Consider the following 17741-nt stretch of genomic DNA (forward strand, 5'->3'; position numbering starts at 1 on the left):
ATCCATCTGAAGGGGTTAACTAATATTACAGGCACGAGCTGCGATAAACCACTCGCTCGTGCCTGTAATCCCCGGGTGCTGAAAGGAAAGCTGGATCTGTACTTACATTGAGTTGCGGTGATGCGCCCTCTGGTGGATGTCCTCATGAACTGCAGCCTGGGAACTTTTTCCCACGCTCGAGCTCATATGAGGACAACCTGCAGGGGGCGCATCACCGCGACTGAAGGTAACTATAGGTCATTGACCTACATTTCCTTCATTCACCGGGGCTTACAAGCACGAGCACAGCTGCATTTGCAGGGCTCCTGCCTGTAAAATATTTTAACCCCTTCAGATGGATTACCTCGTGGGACGTGACGGTTCAGCTGAGGGTATGTATCTTGTGCGTTTATTATTTTGCCAAGCGAGGGCCTGCAAATGGATTGAGAGAGCAATAAAATATTAAAACAACCGCTGTGTTTATTTCATTAAAATACTTTTAAATCATGTGTGTGTGTGTTTTTTAACCCTTTCAAACAATTGGATTAATAATGGATAGGTGTCACTATATGTAAACCATGTCTCATATCCTGTCGGGTTTGTGCAGGAGAAATGAAAAGCCGGCAATTGAATTACCGGCTGTTCACAGATATCGCGCTGAATGAAATCTAAATACAGAATATATATATATGTGTCTCAATGACATATATATATATATACTGTATATATGTTTTCCCGAACATTTGAGCACATAAATCCATAAGATGTCGGTTTTGCAAGCCTGCGCAAAAATCTCGCAGTACGGATGCCATACGGATTACATACGGAGGATGCCATGCGCAAAATACGCTGACACACCCTGCCTACGGATCACTATTTTGGGAACATTTCTCCGTATTACGGCCGTAGTACGGACGTATAATACGTGGCGTATTGTCTTACGCCAAGTGTGACCCCAGCCTCAGGCTGCCGTCACACTAGCAGTATTTGGTCAGTATTTTACATCAGTATTTGTAAGCCAAAACCAGGAGTGGAACAATCAGAGGAGAAGTATAATAGAAACATTTTCACCACCTCTGTATTTATCACCCACTCCTGGTTTTGGCTTACAAATACTGATGTAAAATACTGACCAAATACTGATCGTGTGACGGCAGCCTAATAGTGCAATTACAAACTGGTAGCTTCGGTGAACCGTATGAAGTATACCGCCCTATACTTGATGAAAAAATGCATTATATTATCACATAGAATGTGTACATAAAATATCTTCAAATCTGGAGAACGTTGGATTTTGGGGATTATGTCAGGAATCCATTTTAAGCCCCTGCACCAACTTCCCTCCTAAACATATTTTAAAATAATTTATTAACATATAATGTTTCTTATTAGGATTCATTGACACCTCCATGATGTATGCGGTGGATGTAACGTGACGGAAAATCTGAGGCGGTTTCCATCCATAAAGTAATAATGAGCCGCGTGAGGCCTGTGTGGTTATCATTATTCCCCCGGAGTCTCCGCATGCTAACAGCTGCATTCACCACACTCCAGTGTCCCTCTGACTGGATGTGAATTCGATGGCCACTTTCACTTTGATGTGTAAACGTCCTTTTGTCATCCTGTAGTCTTGTGTCTCTAGTCTTCCTCTCTTCCCCCTCCCTACTTTTGATTCCACTTCCCCCTTCAAATCCTCTATTCTTCCTCTCTCCTTCCAGACAAGGTGATAGAGCCTGATACACAAAAATGTATGGTTGGCCCAGGCTGAGGAGGACTTTAAATATGTACCAGACACCATTCATGGCTGAATGATTCAGTTCTCACTTCTTTTCTACCTCATGAAAGCTGCTTCCTGGTTTTGGAGTATTTATTTTTCCTGTTAAATAAAATGCTCCCCCAAAAATGTAGAAAAGACATGTGGCTGATTTCACTGCAAGTTTCCTTTGGTAAAGTAATGGCTCCATTTTAGTTAAAACAATAGTGAGAAGAGAATTTTGCACAAGCATTTTTTTCACTGGACTAACACCACACCAAGGGACAGAAATACCATTGTTGCAGCCTGTGTAGCCACCCAGGGGTCCAAGAGGGAAGAGGACACACTACTATCTCAAAAGCAGGTGGAATTGTACATTATCCTGGACTATCAGACTGTAAAAGGCCCATATATTGTTTCGCACAGGGACTCTCTTATGTATGTGGCCACCCATGATACCACTGAAATACAAAAGGCTCGTACCTATCACCGTAAAAAAAAATAAACTGTCGGTCCAGAAAAGTTTGACTAGTGTCATGCGATTTTCGTGTGAGTACAATGCAATTTTAACACCTGGCATCTGAATGACATCCGATTTACATGCGAATGTGATCCGTCTGTAATGCGATTTTAACATGAGCTTTTACAGAGAGTTCTCTATTAGAGATGAGCCACCTCCCTAGTGTTTGGGTTCGGTTCGGTTCGTCGAACCCCATTGAAACCAATGGCAGGCAAACACAAATACATACAAACACATGGAAAACATCTTAAAAGGTGTCCAAAAGCTGACAAACTGCTCAGAAGACACAACAAACACATGGAAAAGTCACAACTGCATATAGTCATGCGAAAAGAAAAGAGGTGGAGGAGTAAAAGGAGGAGGAGACACAGATATAGGCATGTCATGCCCTTCTAAAATCAAGAAAGGCTGGAGTAAAAATCTAAACTCACTCTATCAACACCCAGACGTCTTGACAAAAAAAAAAAAATATCTCTAGGCAGAATGGCGGCGGGTCCATTCAGAACACTTTCCTTAGAAGACGTAGTGGTACCCCCGTTGCGAGTTGTGCCAAAAAATGTACCCAGTACATTCAGACTAATCCACCATTTGTCATATCCAAGGGGCAGGTCAGTAAACGACAACATCGACGCGGAACCAAGTTCAGTACTATGTACTGTACCTCCTTTGACGAGGCAATCAGGCGGGTCAAGAAGTTGGGAAGGGGCACCCTAATGGCTAAAACAGACATTGAGGGGGCGTTCCGGTTACTACCTGTGCCTCCTAATAGTGTCCTCCCATTGGGCTGCTTCTGTGAAGGAGCATACTACATAGATCGCTGTTTGCCCATGAGGTGCTCCATATCCTGCTCACTGTTTGAGGCGTTTAGTTGCTTCCTCAAATGTGTCATGGACGTTTGTAAGGCGGCACATATCCATTACCTCGATGACTTCTTATGCCTGGGCCCAAAAGATTCGCCACAGTGTGAAAACACGCAGTCGTCCACCTGTGAGAAGGAGAGAGCTGGAGGGAGAGTGGACACCCCAGAGCCGAGGGGTTAGATTGCGAAAGAAAGAAGGCGGTGTAGCTTGCTTCATGGGTGGGGTACTCTGCTGAGTAGCAGAAATTGCTACTAGGCCCAAAAGGATTTCCTGGGCTAGATGCCGTTAAAAAATAGTAGTTAGGCCACTTAACATCCCCCCTGAGGTATGGGACCACCTACGCCTGAATTTTAAATTCAGGTGGAAACAGGATGCTGCGAAATATCTGGGGGTGAATATTACGTCCTCATATGAGACCCTCTACAAACTAAATTTCCCCTCCCTCTTTAAAGAATCAAAAGCCCGCCTGACTAAATGGCAATCACTCCCTCTCTCGTGGATTGGTCGGATAGCGGCGGTAAAAATTAGCCTTTTACCCATATTGATCTACGCCTTTGAGACCCTCCCAGTTGGAGTTCCGGTCTCGGAATTGAAGTCCCTTCAGGTGGCTATTATTAGGTTCATATGGCAACAAAAGTGCCATAGAGTGGCTAAGGAGGTTCTCACAGCTCATAAGACCAGGGGAGGGCTTTCTGTGCCAAATATTCTTAATTACTACTGGGCTACTCACCTGAGGAGAATCCCCTGCTGGACCTACAGCAAGTGGAATGAAATAGAGAAATTATGGCTTGCCCCAATACACCCTAACTCTCTTTTATGGTCGCCAGCACAATGTAAGTCCTTTCCACCCCTTTTAGGCCCCATGCAGTTCACCCGTGACATTTGGAATACCTGCACACGGAGATTCGCCCTCATGTCACCTTGCTCCCCCCTGGTGTCCTTCATCTATCATCCACAACTCCCAAGCAGTTTAGAGTCTCCTATGGTTCACCCTTGGCTTAAAGCGGGCCTATTTAGATTTGCGGATATTATAGACGGGCAGACCATGGAGATTCACTCCTTTGATTATCTTAAGCAACATTTCTCGATTTCCAACAGGGAATTCTTTCAATACCTACAAATCAGAGATTTTGCTAACTCCCTATATGGTAAAGCGGGAGCTTCGATCCTCACGGATTTTGAGGGGTCTGATCTCAGAAATTTATAACCTTTTATCGGTTCCACGGGATGGGTCTGGTGAATCTTTTCTATACATGCGCAAGTGGGAGGCCGCCCTAGAGCGGCATATTTCTCCCCGAGAGTGGTCTGTCATTTGGAGGAATGCCGCAAAATCGTCAGTGTGTACTCTCTATAGAGAAAATATCTATAAGATACTAATGCACTGGTATCACACTCCAGAGTTTCTGCATGGACTGAATCCCTCTGTCCCTCCCTCCTGTTGGAGATGTGGAGGAAGCACTGGGTCTCTCATGCACATATTCTGGTCATGCCAAAAAATTGTGCCTTTTTGGGGTCAAGCTAAGTCCCTCATTGACAAGGTATTGCATACAGATATAGAACTAAACCCGCTGGTGCTTCTCCTGGGTCACGGGGCGCCGGGTATGGGCAAACTCTCCAATAGATTATTGCAACATATCCTTACGGCGGCCAGATGCCTGATTGCGCGTTTTTGGAGGCAGCCGAGTCCCCCTTCGCTTCAGATCCTCAATAGACGGATCATGGATGTCAGAAGGATGGAACACCTTACAGCCTTACTAAACGACTCAGTGGTGCGCTTCCAGGCAATATGGTCCCCGTGGGATTATTATGCAGCGGGATCCGACCTGTAGTGCGGCTGAGTTCGGATTTGATTAGTCGATTTAACTGAGGTTTTTCCCCTTTTTTTTTTTTTTCCCCCCTCCCCTCCTTCTACTCACTACTGTCTTGTCTTGTCTTTGTCATTTACGTCTTTGTAAAATTAAGGTCCTTTATAGCCTTACATCGTTTATATTGTTTATTATTCATGCACACTATACAGAAACTAAATATTTGTACGACCCTGTTTTGTTATACCATGTTTAATAAAATCAAAATTTTATGGTTAAAAAAAAAAATATATAGTAGTTAGGTAAACAGGCGGTGTAGCTTGCTTCATGGGTGGGGTACGCTGCTGAGTAGCACCAAATTCTACTAGGCCAAAAGGATTTCCTGGGCCAGATGCTGTTAAAAATTGGTACTTAGGTAAACAGGCGGTGTAGCTTGCTTCATGAGTGGGGTACTGTGCTGAGTAGCACAAAATGCTATTAGGTACAAAACGATTTCCTGGGCTAGATGCAGGTAATAATTAGTAATTAGATCAACAGGCGGTGTAGCTTGCTTCATGGGTGGGGTACGCTGCTGAGTAGCACTAAATTCTACTAGGCCCAAAAGGATTTCCCGGGCTAGATGCCATTACAAAATAGTAGTTAGGTAAACAGGGGGTGTAGCTTGCTTCATGGGTGGGGTACGCTGCTGAGTAGCACCAAATTCTACTAGGCCAAAAAGGATTTCCTGGGCCAGATGCCGTTAAAAAATAGTAGTTAGGAAAACAGGCGGCGTAGCTTGCTTCATGGGTGGGGTACGCTGCTGAGTAGCACTAAATTCTACTAGGCCCAAAAGGATTTCCCAGCCTAGATGCCGTTACAAAATAGTAGTTAGGTAAACAGGCGGTGTAGCTTGCTTCATGGGTGGGGTACGCTGCTGAGTAGCACCAAATTCTACTAGGCCCAAAAGGATTTCCTGGGCCAGATGCCGTTAAAAAATAGTAGTTAGGTAAACAGGCGGTGTAGCTTGCTTCATGGGTGGGGTATGCTGCTGAGTAGCACTAAATTCTACTAGGCCAAAAAGGATTTCCTGGGCCAGATGCCGTTAAAAATAGTACTTAGGTAAACAGGCGGTGGGTGGCTGGGCTACTCTACTGACTAGCAGACACTGAACCTTTGGAGCAGACCTCTGAATCCCAGGCCATTGTATGAGTAAACAACTCTGCAGACGACCCAACCCACCTGGAATTGACAATGGCAACGTCATGTAAAACTCAGCAAGGGGACTAAATAAAAGAGTCTCCATTTTTTCAAAACATTCGGCCACAGACACCACTTAAGTGGCATCAATTTCGCCAGAGTTTTTTAAAACAGTTGGTGAGGTGATTTTCAAACACCTACACAGGGGTAGAAAAGTCCTTGAGGATCCAGGATTTGTTCATCTTGATGAACGTTAGTCTGTCTACATTGTCACTGGACAGCCGCGTGCGCTTATCTGTCAGCATACCCCCAGCAGCGCTGAACACACGTTCAGAGAGAACACTGGCTGCGGTGCGACAAGATCTCCAAGGCGTGAGTGGCGAGGTCAGGCCATTTTTCAAGATTGGAAGCCCAAAATGAGCAAGGGTCCAGTTCCAGAGTCATGGCATCGATGTTAACTTGGAGATACTCTCGTACCATCCTCTCTAGGCGTTGGCTGTGCATCAGACTTCTTGTCTCCTGTGGCCTTGCAAAGGATGGTCTAAAAAAATCTTGAAACGATTGGAAAAAATTGCTGTTACCACCAGATACAATGTTACTGTTACGGTTAGAGTGATGACTCGATAGTCCCACGGTTGGCAAGTTAGAACTCAGAGATTGACTACGTGCACCACTGGTGTTTTGTGGAAAAGCAGTTGTTAGATTCTGTAACAGTCTCTGCTGATACTCCTGCATGCGTGAATCCCTTTCTATGGCAGGAATTATTTCGCCAAATTTGCTTTTGTACCGGGGATCTAAGAGTGTGGCAACCCAGTAGTCGGCATTACTTCGGATTCTGACAATCCGAGGGTCATGTTGCAGGTAGTGCAGCAAGAAGGCACTCATGTGTCTTGCGCATCCAGGAGGACCAAGTCCTTGTTGTCTTGGTGGTGGCGAGGTGATAATCATGCTTCCTTCGTCTGCCCTCTCCCCCCAACCTCGCACAACAGAAATTTGATCAAGGTCTCCCTCATCTGATGAGTCTTCCATGCCCAGCGCCAGTTCGTCCTCCACTTCTTCCTCGCCTCCTGCACCTTCCTCAACAGTTTGGCTGCTACCATGCGCCCTCGGTAATCCCTTTCCCCCAGCCTCCAATGCCAGCCGCCTTGGTGCTGCCAACCTTCTTGACCTTGGAGATATGATCCCTTCCGCATACGATGACTCCTGTTCCTCCTCCTCTTGTTCCACCACCTGACTCCGGACACTGTGTAAGGTGTGCTCCAGCATGTAAATCACCGGAATGGTCATGCTGATAATGGCATCGTCAGCACTAAATATCTTCGTTGCTATTTCAAAACTGCAGAAGGGTGCATAGGTCCCTGATCTGAGACCACTCCTGCAGAGTGATTTGCCCCACCCCTTGATCTCGTTGGCCCAGGCTATACGTCATAACGTATTGCACCAGGGCTCGTTGGTGCTGCCACAGTCGCTGCAACATGTGCAGAGTTGAATTCCACCGTGTGGGCACATCGCATTTCAGCTGGTGAACTGGCAGGCCCAGCGACTTCTGTAGAGATGCAAGTCGTCGAGCTGCGGGATGCGAACGGCGGAAGGGAGCACACAGCGACCGTGCCCTCTGCAGAAGCCCATCTAGTCCGGGATAGTGGGATAAAAATTGCTGGACAACCAGGTTCAAAATGTGAGCCACACAAGGCACATGTGTGACATTGCCCCGGCGAAGGGCCGCACCCAGGTTTGCAGCATTGTCGCACACAGCCTTCCCTGGCTGCAGGTTGAGTGGAGACAACCACTGATGGAACTCGGTCTCCAGAGCTGACCACAACTCCTCAGCTTTGTGACTCACATTTCCCAGACATTTCAATGTAAACACTGCCTGATGCTTTTGAGCGCTGGTGACAGCATAGTGAGGAGGTGTGCAGGATTCCTTCTGCGCAGTTACAACGCGGGTGGCATTACCAGACAGGCTTTGGGTGCAGGTGGAGGACCGAGAGGAGGTTGAGGAGGCAGAAGCAGTGGAGGAACTTCTAGATGCAGAGGATCAACGAGCAACTCGTGGGGATGGCAAGACTTGGACAGCAGCCCCTTCTCCTGATGTCGCTGTAGTTACCCAGTGCCCAGTCACCGACATGTAACGCCCCTGTCCATGTCTACTCGTCCAAGTGTCTGTGGTGAAATGCACCCTGTCACACACAGAGTTTCTCAAGGAAGCGGTGATGTTGTGTGTGACATGCTGGTGTAGCGCAGGCACAGCTTTCTTTGAGAAGTAGTGGCGACTGGGCATCTGGTACTGGGGCACTGCGACGGACATAAGTTCTCGAAAATCCTCTGTGTCCACCAGGTGGAAAAGCAGCATTTCTGTAGCCAACAGCTTGCAGATGGAGAAATTCAACCTCTTAGCTTTGTCATGGCTAGGAGGAAATGGTCTTTTACTTGTCCACATCTGAGGGACTGAGGGCTGGCTGCCGTGCTTGGACGGAATTGAGTAGGGTGTCGCCGGCAAACTGCTGGTCTGTGAGGAAGGTGCAGGCGGAGATGTTATGTTGCCTTGATCAAAATGTGGTGTCGATGTCGGAGAGCGCTCAACACCAGCAGGTGTTTCCACTTACAAATGTCCTGACGACCTGCCAATCACACTGGCTGTTGCGGGTAAAGAGGTGGAGGTCTGCATCCAAAACCAAGTGCGACTGCTATCCCCACAGTCACAGAGGATAAAGAGGACGCGGATACACTTGATGGGGCAAACGGTGGTTGACCCGGCCCACTAGGCCACACTGTAGCACAGTGAGTTTCCCACTGCAACTTATGCCTCATATCCATGTGACGGTTCATGCATGACGTACTCAAGCTAGTGATTTTTTGGCCTCTACTAAGATTTTGTTGACAAATCTTACAGGCAACATGAGTTGGGTCATCCTTTGCGATGTCAAAAAATGCCCAGGCTATGCAAGGCTTAGAGCCCGTGCGACCTGAAGAGCCACCACGACTTCTGGTCTGAGGCACAGTTGGGGTTGAGGATGCAGTTGATGACGTGCTTCCAGTACTCCGTCTCTGTCCAGGAAGGCGCACCATTACCTCGTCATCACACTCGTCACTAGCATCCTCCTCCACCTCCTCTGCTGACCTCATGGACTGGCGGACTGTGGGTTGACAGTAAGTGGGGTCTACAACCTCGTCATCATCATCCTGTGTGTTCTCACACCCGTCGTCCTCAGAACCAACCTCTTCCAGCCCCGACCAAAAAGTCAAGTTTTCGTTCCAATCAGGTATCTCAGTCTCATCATCATCTTCCTCATTGTCTCCACCAACAGGAGTTACAGTTTGGGAACGAGGGTCTACATTATGCTCAGAACCTTCTTCATCTGGGCCTGGATCCGACTCACAAAGATTCTGGGCATCAGTGCAGATCATTTCCTCGTCTGGATTCACAGAAGCTCTGGAGCAGACCTCTGATTCCCAGGCTATAGTATGCGTAAACAGCTCTACAGACTCAACCATGTGTGTTACCCCATGCTCAGATGGGCAGCTGGAGACTTGGGAGCTGTGAGGAAGCAAGTGCGATTGGGGTGACAACTCTGAGGACTGGAGTAGTTGTGATGTTGAAGTTCACATGGAGGAGAGCCCACTTGAATGAGCACTTGATATCCATTCAAGCACCTGCTGTTTTTGTGCCTCATCTGGAATTTTTGGCGATGCTTGTAGCGATGGTCGTAAGAAAGGGATCATATCAGATTGTCCACGAAAAGAATTAGACATCTTACTTTGGCTGGAAGATGGTCTTTCTTCTGCAGATGTTACTGTTGCTTTACCATCTACCCCACAGACACAACCTTTTTTTCCCTTTCCAACACGCCTATTCCCCATTCCACCAGCAGCAGGCCTTTTGCCACTCATTTTAGTGCTTAACTAATTGGCAACTCTGTATCTGTAGTTGTTGGCACAACAACCGATGGATGAAAACCGAGCAGAGCTGAGTGGCCAAACTGTGGTACTAGGCCCAAAACTATTAACTGGATTAGATGCAGTGAAAATTGAGGTACACAGGCAGTGTAACTAGCTTCACAGGCGGGCTACTCTGCTGACGTGCAGACACTGCTACTAAGCCCAAAACCCAAAACGATTTACTGGGTTAGATGCAGTAAAAATTGAGATACACAGGAGGTGTAGCTAACTTCACAGGCGGGCTACTCTGCTGACGTGCAGACACTGCTACTAAGCCCAAAACCCCAAAATGATTTACTGGGTTAGATGCAGTAAAAATTGAGATACACTATCAGACAATGCTACTAGCCCAAAAGGATTGGCTGAGCTAGATTACACCAAATGCTGTGACTAACACTTGCACAGCACTGGCTCAGACCTGCCTGGCAAACAGTGCTATGCTGTAACCTACCCTGAAAAGGGCTGATATTACAACTAGTCCCGACTCCTCCCGACTCCCTAAACCTATCTCTCTGATAATTCGCTCCAAAAAAACACTCTTAGTCTGTATAGCGCCCACAGCAGCAGCGGTGCTGTCTAACACTAAGCTGCAGCAGTGAGGAAATGGTGGCGACGGGGCAAATGGCTGGTTCTTATAGGGCAAGGACATGTGACATACACAGCCAATGACACATGCCCTTGCTTGTGTGCATCACATGCACATTGCTGTGTGTGTGTGCACTGCTGATAGGCTGAGAGACTGCACCGCCCCTCTGTAAATGCGGGAAAGAAAAGAAAAAATGGAGATCGGCGTTATTTCAGCACAGATCTATCCCCCGCCCCGCCCCCCGCCCACTATACACTGAAACAGTCCATTAACAATGATAAACAGTTTTAATGTGCAAATGAAGCTAGGCTTTTGGTGAACGAACAGTTATCGAACAGAAACTCGAACAGCCGAATTTTAAGCAAATTGAACTACTCGAACACCGCCCAAAACAGCTCGAATTTGAAATTGGCAAACAGTTCGACTCGAACACCGCTCATCATCTCTATTCTCTGTCATTTACACATAGTTTTCAAAGGAAATATTCTTATTATATATATATTGATTAGATAGATACATAATAGATATAAATATGTGAGTAAGGTTTAAAATGAGTGCTTTGTGTGTATTCCTTACTGTACGTGTATATTATTAATAAATACATTTTCTTAAAAAAAAAATAATGGCATGGGGTCCCCCGAAATGTTACTAACCAGTCCAATCAAGGAAAAGCAAACAGCTGGGGGCAGATGTTTATAGCCTGGGAAGGGGGTAATACCCAAGGAGCTTCACAGACTAGTAATATCAGCTCACAGCAGCAGGGCCGTATTTAGAGTTTCTGCTGCCCTAGGCACTTTTAGTGCTGCCTCCCCAATTGTTGAGTATGACACTATCGGCAGTGACTTTGGCAAAAATCGCTGATGTGAAAGTAGCCTTTTGCAGCAGATACGGCAGTTTTTCCGCATCTGCCGCGTAATGGATCACTTACAGCAACACTGCGTTCGGCTTCATTCATTCTGTATGGGACTTGCGGACATGTGCGGCACTTGCGGTTTTGACTCGATCCGGCAAATGCGGTATTTGCAGCAATGGAAAAAAAAATGCTGCTAGCAGTGTTTTTTTTGTCTCACCGCAAGTGCAAAACCGCAAGTGCTGCACATGTCCGCAAGTAGCCATCACTACCTGTGCCTGCACCTTGCTAATTCATCCCTAACCATCCCCCTCTGACCTAAAACTACACTATAAAGCTTTAGAAAAACAATTTATTAACTGACATATTCCTACGATAATGAGGCCTCCAGGCTATGGCATAGACTGGGATGGGCAGTCTCCGGGTCTCCATTCTCTCTCTGTGCACACCCTCAGTCACTGCCTGTGCTGCACAGTGCACAGACCTCCCTCCACCGGACCCGGTAATCACCGCTCGCAGTAGCATACCGGCAGAGGTGTATCTAGGGTTTCTGGCACCCGGGGCAAGAATTCATTTTGGTGCGCCCTCCCCCCCCCAAGCACATATGCGATTTGCACACTCAGTCATGTACCGATGAGCGCCTCTCTCTAATGCTCTCAATGTTCAGTGAAAAACTGAGAGAAGCAGGAAAAGAAGCTCGATCACAGGTCACAGGACCATAAGTATGAAAGTCGCATATGAGTGAAGTGTCCATGTGACGACTACTGGAACCTGCAGAGCTGAATCCTGACATCGCAGGCTTCTGAATTCTCACAACTAATGCACTGCATACTTTTAGGATTCTCCCTTGTCTGTGGACAGTCATGTCAGCACAAGCATGTGATTTGTATACTTCTGACCACATTCCGACTAGACGTCCCCGGCCTCGCTCAGTTCATTTTCATTGACGGAGGCCACACATGTCTAGTCAGCATGTGACCGCATGTATGTAAATCGCCAGCACGAGAGAATCCTGACAGCGTGCAGTGCACACTGTGAAAATTCAGAAATCTGCGATCACAAAGAATGACTGCAGACTCATCACAAACCTGGAAATCCCCTTAAAATGCTCCTAACATAAATAAAAACATGAGAATTAGTTAGTATCACAAATAACATTTACATTCAGGTACCTTATAGATGACACCGTCTCTGGAGTCATTTTCCTTCTTTTCTTCATCTTGTCCAGACCCCATGATGAGTTTTCTCATCCACAGCCGCCTCTGCAGACTTCCATCTTCTCTGCTCTTTTGCAGAAAATTTCCACATGATTCCCTTAAAGATACAAGTGCTCCTGAATAAAAAAATTGCCCCTCACTATATTGTCTGCACAAAATATGACCCCCACACGGTCCCTCTTATGGTACATGCTCTTCACACTGACCTCTACTTTCCATAGTGACCCCCTCTTCACACTGTCCTCTCATACTGTGTCCCCCCTGTACTCTCTCATCACACTTCACCCTCCTTGGTATACTGTCCTATCCTGACTATGCCCTTATACTGGCCCTCCATGCTACGCCCCCACTACTCAGTTTCTATTCTGTGCCCACTCACTTTTCTCCCCTATACTGTCTCCTCACACTATTCCCCCTCCCTCCTCATACTGTCTCCTCTCACATCCCCCTGTTCACCATACTGTCTCCTCATATATTTACCCCCTCACTTTCTATATTGCCTGCTCACACATACCCCCCGACTCCACATTCTATGTTTGCAAACATCCCATCTCTCTTACTCCCCGAACTCTGTCCACATACATTTTTCACATCGCTACTCATACTGTGTCCGCATACATTCCCCCATTCACTCCTCATAGTGTCTGCACCCATCCCCCATACTGTTTCCTCATATATGTCCCCCATTCCCCCATACTGTTTCCTCAGGTATGCCCCCATTCCTCTGTACTGTTTCCTCATACATGTCCTCATTGTCCCATATTGTTTCTTCATACATGCCCCCAATCTTGTATGCATGGCTGTGCTCCCCCCTCCCATCTTGTATGCATGGCTCGGCTCCCCCGTCCCATCTTGTATGTATGGCTGTGCTCCCCCCATCCCATCTTGTATGTATGGCTCTGCTCCCCCCATCCCATCTTGTATGCATGGCTCTGCTTCCCCCATCCCATCTTGTATGCATGGCTCTGCTCCCCCCGTCCCATCTTGTATGTATGTCACTGCTCCCCCATCCCATCTTGTATGTATGGCTCTGCTCCCCCGTCCCATCTTGTATGTATGGCTCTGCTCTCCCCCTTCCATCTTGTATGTATAGCTCTACTCCCCCGTCCCATCTTGTATGTATGGCTCTGCTCCCCCATCCCATTTTGTATGTATGGCTCTGCTCCCCCCATCCCATCTTGTATGCCTGGCTCTGCTCCCCCCATCCCATCTTGTATGCATGGCTCTGCTCCCCCATCCCATCTTGTATGTATGGATCTGCTCCCCCGTCCCATCTTGTTTGCATGGCTCTGCTCCCCTGTCCCATCTTGTATGTATGGCTCTGCTCCCCCCATCCCATCTTGCATGTATGGCTCTGCTCCCCCCATCCCATCTTGTATGTATGGCTCTGCTCCCCCATCTCATCTTGTATGCATGGCTCTGCTCCCCCTGTCCCATCTTGTATGCATGGCTCTGCTCCCCACAGTCCCATCCTGTATGCATGGCTCTGCTCCCCCTTTCCATCTTGTATGTATGGCTCTGCTCCCCCAGTCCCATCTTGTATGTATGGCTCTGCTTCCCCGTCTCATCTTGTATGTATGGCTCTGCTCCCCCCATCCCATCTTGTATGTATGGCTCTGTTCCCCCGTCCCATCTTTTATGCATGGCTCTGCTCCCCCCATCCCATCTTGTATGTATGGCTCTGCTCCCCCCGTCCCATCTTGTATGCATTGCTCTGCTTACCCGTCCCATCTTGTATGCATGGCTCTGCTCCCCCATCCCATCTTGTATGCATGGCTCTGCTCCCCCGTCCCATCTTGTATGCATGGCTCTGCTCCCCCCATCCCATCTTGTATGTATGGCTCTGCTCCCCACGTCCCATCTTGTATGCACGGCTCTGCTCCCCCGCTTCATCTTGTATATATGGCTCTGCTCCCCCGTCTCATCTTGTATGTATGGCTCTGCTCCCCCGTCCCATCTTGCATGTATGGCTCTGCTCCCCATCCCATCTTGTATGCATGGCTTTGCTCCCCCCTCCCATCTTGTATGTATGGCTCTGCTCCCCCTGTCCCATCTTGTATGCATGGCTCTGTTCCCCTTGTCCCATCTTGTATGCATGGCTCTGCTCCCCTGTCCCATCTTATATGCATGGCTCTGCTCCCCCTGTCCCATCTTGTATGCATGGCTCTGTTCCCCTTGTCCCATCTTGTAGGCATGGCTCTGCTCCCCTGTCCCATCTTATATGCATGGCTCTGCTCCCTCCGTCCCATCTTGTATGCATGGCTCTGCTCCCCCCGTCCCATCTTGTATGCATGGCTCTGCTTCCCCATCCCATCTTGTATGCATGGCTCTGCTTCCCTCATCCCATCTTGTATGTATGGCTCTGCTCCCCCTGTCCCATCTTGTATGTATGGCTCTACTCCCCCCGTCCCATCTTGTATGTCTGGCTCTGCTCCCCCTGTCCCATCTTGTATGTATGGCTCGGCTCCCCCCTCCCATCCTTGTATGTATGGCTCTGCTCCCCCATCCCATCTTGTATGTATGACTCTGCTCCCCCCTCCCATCTTGTATGTATGGCTCTGCTCTCCCGTCCCATCTTGTAAGCATGGCTCTGCTCTCCCTGTCCCATCTTGTATGTATGGCTCGGCTCCCCCCTCCCATCCTTGTATGTATGGCTCTGCTCCCCCATCCCATCTTGTATGTATGGCTCTGCTCCCCCATCCCATCTTGTATGTATGGCTCTGCTCCCCCGTCTCATCTTGTATGTATGGCTCTGCTCCCCCGTCCCATCTTGCATGTATGGCTCTGCTCCCCATCCCATCTTGTATGCATGGCTTTGCTCCTCCCATCCCATCTTGTATGTATGGCTCGGCTCCCCCCTCCCATCCTTATATGTATAGCTCCTGCTCCCCCCCTCCCATCTTGGATGTATGGTTCTGCTCCCCCCATCCCATCTTGTATACATGGCTCTGCTCCCCCTGTCCCATCTTGTATGTATGGCTCGGCTCCCCCCTCCCATCCTTGTATGTATAGCTCCTGCTCCCCCCCTCCCATCTTGTATGTATGGCTCTGCTCCTCCCATCCCATCTTGTATGCATGGCTCTGCTCCCCCTGTCCCATCTTGTATGCATGGCTCTGTTTCCCTTGTCCCATCTTGTATGCATGGCTCTGCTCCCCTGTCCCATCTTATATGCATGGCTCTGCTCCCCCTGTCCCATCTTGTATGCATGGCTCTGTTCCCCTTGTCCCATCTTGTAGGCATGGCTCTGCTCCCCTGTCCCATCTTATATGCATGGCTCTGCTCCCTCCGTCCCATCTTGTATGCATGGCTCTGCTCCCCCCGTCCCATCTTGTATGCATGGCTCTGCTTCACCGTCCCATCTTGTATGCATGGCTCTGCTTCCCTCGTCCCATCTTGTATGTATGGCTCTGCTCCCCCTGTCCCATCTTGTATGTATGGCTCTACTCCCCCCGTCCCATCTTGTATGTATGGCTCTGCTCCCCATCCCATCTTGGATGTATGGTTCTGCTCCCCTTGTCCCATCTTGTAGGCATGGCTCTGCTCCCCTGTCCCATCTTATATGCATGGCTCTGCTCCCTCCGTCCCATCTTGTATGCATGGCTCTGCTCCCCCCGTCCCATCTTGTATGCATGGCTCTGCTTCCCCATCCCATCTTGTATGCATGGCTCTGCTTCCCTCGTCCCATCTTGTATGTATGGCTCTGCTCCCCCTGTCCCATCTTGTATGTATGGCTCTACTCCCCCCGTCCCATCTTGTATGTCTGGCTCTGCTCCCCCTGTCCCATCTTGTATGTATGGCTCGGCTCCCCCCTCCCATCCTTGTACAGTGGGGCAAAAAAGTATTTAGTCATTCAGCAATAGTGCAAGTTCCACCACTTAAAAAGATGAGAGGCGTCTGTAATTTACATCATAGGTAGACCTCAACTATGGGAGACAAACTGAGAAAAAAAAATCCAGAAAATCACATTGTCTGTTTTTTTATCATTTTATTTGCATATTATGGTGGAAAATAAGTATTTGGTCAGAAACAAACAATCAAGATTTCTGGCTCTCACAGACCTGTAACTTCTTCTTTAAGAGTCTCCTCTTTCCTCCACTCATTACCTGTAGTAATGGCACCTGTTTAAACTTGTTATCAGTATAAAAAGACACCTGTGCACACCCTCGAACAGTCGGACTCCAAACTCCACTATGGTGAAGACCAAAGAGCTGTCAAAGGACACCAGAAACAAAATTGTAGCCCTGCACCAGGCTGGGAAGACTGAATCTGCAATAGCCAACCAGCTTGGAGTGAAGAAATCAACAGTGGGAGCAATAATTAGAAAATGGAAGACATTCAAGACCACTGATAATCTCCCTCGATCTGGGGCTCCACGCAAAATCCCACCCCGTGGGGTCAGAATGATCACAAGAACGGTGAGCAAAAATCCCAGAACCACGCGGGGGGACCTAGTGAATGAACTGCAGAGAGCTGGGACCAATGTAACAAGGCCTACCATAAGTAACACACTACGCCACCATGGACTCAGATCCTGCAGTGCCAGACGTGTCCCACTGCTTAAGCCAGTACATGTCCGGGCCCGTTTGAAGTTTGCTAGAGAGCATTTGGATGATCCAGAGGGGTTTTGGGAGAATGTCCTATGGTCTGATGAAACCAAACTGGAACTGTTTGGTAGAAACACAACTTGTCGTGTTTGGATGAAAAAGAATGCTGAGTTGCATCCATCCAACACCATACCTACTGTAAAGCATGGTGGTGGAAACATCATGCTTTGGGGCTGTTTCTCTGCAAAGGGGCCAGGACGACTGATCCGGGTACATGAAAGAATGAATGGGGCCATGTATCGTGAGATTTTGAGTGCAAACCTCCTTCCATCAGCAAGGGCATTGAAGATGAAACGTGGCTGGGTCTTTCAACATGACAATGATCCAAAGCACACCACCAGGGCAACGAAGGAGTGGCTTCGTAAGAAGCATTTCAAGATCCTGGAGTGGCCTAGCCAGTCTCCAGATCTCAACCCTATAGAAAACCTTTGGAGGGAGTTGAAAGTCCGTG

Source organism: Ranitomeya variabilis, chromosome 1, assembly GCF_051348905.1.
Source record: "Ranitomeya variabilis isolate aRanVar5 chromosome 1, aRanVar5.hap1, whole genome shotgun sequence".
In the NCBI taxonomy this organism is placed as follows: Eukaryota; Metazoa; Chordata; class Amphibia; order Anura; family Dendrobatidae; genus Ranitomeya; species Ranitomeya variabilis.